The sequence below is a fragment of the Nannospalax galili genome, unplaced genomic scaffold (assembly GCF_000622305.1).
Source record: "Nannospalax galili isolate Female #2095 unplaced genomic scaffold, S.galili_v1.0 scaffold917, whole genome shotgun sequence".
In the NCBI taxonomy this organism is placed as follows: Eukaryota; Metazoa; Chordata; class Mammalia; order Rodentia; family Spalacidae; genus Nannospalax; species Nannospalax galili.
In genome coordinates, this window is record NW_008340972.1 from 2,903,249 (window position 1) to 2,905,063 (window position 1,815).

Sequence of the window (1,815 nt, forward strand, 5' to 3'; positions counted from 1 at the left end):
CATAGTCACACTCGTTATGACTCACACAGGAGTCACCTCATACCTGCCTAGGTCACCAGATCAGTTGTTGCAGTGTCATGATGCCTATGTACAGGCACCCCTGACTTTGTTTCATAATGGCCCAGGGAGTCCATTGTCATGATTCTAATATATCTGTGGGGTGTGGGGCTTGATATTGCCTGGGTTTCAGAGATCTGCTGTGATCCTGGAATGTGTCCCAAACCGCACATTCCGTCCCTTCTTCTCCTTTGTTTATTGACAGGCCCCTAAGCTGGTCCCTATCCTGTTGACTGCATACCATTTCAGTGAACATGGGAGAGCTGACACTGGTTAGGAGACGGTAATTTCATCTTTGGAATATAGTCACAGAAGAGGGATTGATGGTTCACAGGGTAATTCTACTTTATTTTTGGAATCCGAAGCCCTCTTCTGACCTCCATGGCATTGTACAACACAGGTTCACTCAGATACATGCAGGCAATATACTCACACACATGGAATAAAAATAATTAAATATTTTAAAAATATTGTATTTATTATTTTATCTTATGTGAATGAGCGTATTGCCTGTATGTATGAAAGTGCATCTGTGTCATGCAGCGTCCCCATAGGGCATCAAATTCCCCTGGGACTGGAGTTATAGAAAGTTGTTAGCCACCATGTAGATGCTGGGAATTGAACCCAGGTCCTCTGCAAGAGCAGCCAGTGCTCTTAACTGCTGAGTGAACTCTCCAGCCCCCTATTTTAATTTTTAAAAAATGGACCGCCATACGATTTTACATAATACTTGTACCAATCTGTATGTCTGTCAATTTAAAATTTATTTAAATAAGTTGAAATTTCTCATTATCTTCCTGGGCTGCTGCTTCTTCTAATAGTCACTATGGGGGAGGGTTTGGGAAAGTCTAAAACTTCATGATTAATGTGACCAGTTAAAATGAGGTAAAGGCCCAGGTGCGGTAGCTCATGCCTGTAATCCCAGGAGGCTGAAGCAGGAGGCTTGTTCTGAGTCTGAGGCCAGCCTGAGCTCCATAGCAAGTTTTGGGTCAGCCTTGGCTAAGAGTGAGACCTTGTCTAAAAACAATGAGGAAAAGGGTGGCAGCCTGCAGTGCAGAGCCTCCCTTCCCCGACCTTTGCTGCAGTCGGGGGCCCTGTGGCTATTCCTGTGGCAGGATTTTGCTTTGTGGGGGGAGGTTATTTTTTAATTTGCTTTACCTACCCTTTCCCAACAGTGGAGTCACCATGACTGTAGTATTTAATATTATTATCACTGCAGTGATAATAATAAATCACAGTATTGTCAGGCCTGAAAGGCCCAGTTTTGAGCTCTTGCTGTTTGACTCCTCTACAGCAGATGATGCTGTCCACTGCTCAGTGTCTCATACACTCTGTCACCCCAAGGCTGTTCCATCCAGACTTAGTATATAGCTGTGATTCCTCCCCGGGCTTCAGGTTGGCCATCTTCCCCATCTTAACCAGTGAGTGATCCCAGCTCTGGCTGACAGACTCTTCCTTCACCTCGTTACATCTAAATCTGTGGCACTGGAACAAGCCCCTCAGGCCGGATGGGCTCCTGTGCTGAAGTCATTTTTCCAATTCCTGGATGCTAATTCTGTGCAACCTGAAGACACTGGCCTGTGCCTTCTTTACGTTTCTCACCTGGATATTTGTTTTAATATCATGAGGTCAGACCTTTTCCCCTTAGCTTCAGTGACTAAATATCAAAGGGATATGTACGCCCATGATTATTGAAACAAAAACAGGCTACATAGTGAGTTCCAGGCCAGCTGGGGCTACAGGGAGATGCTGTCTCAA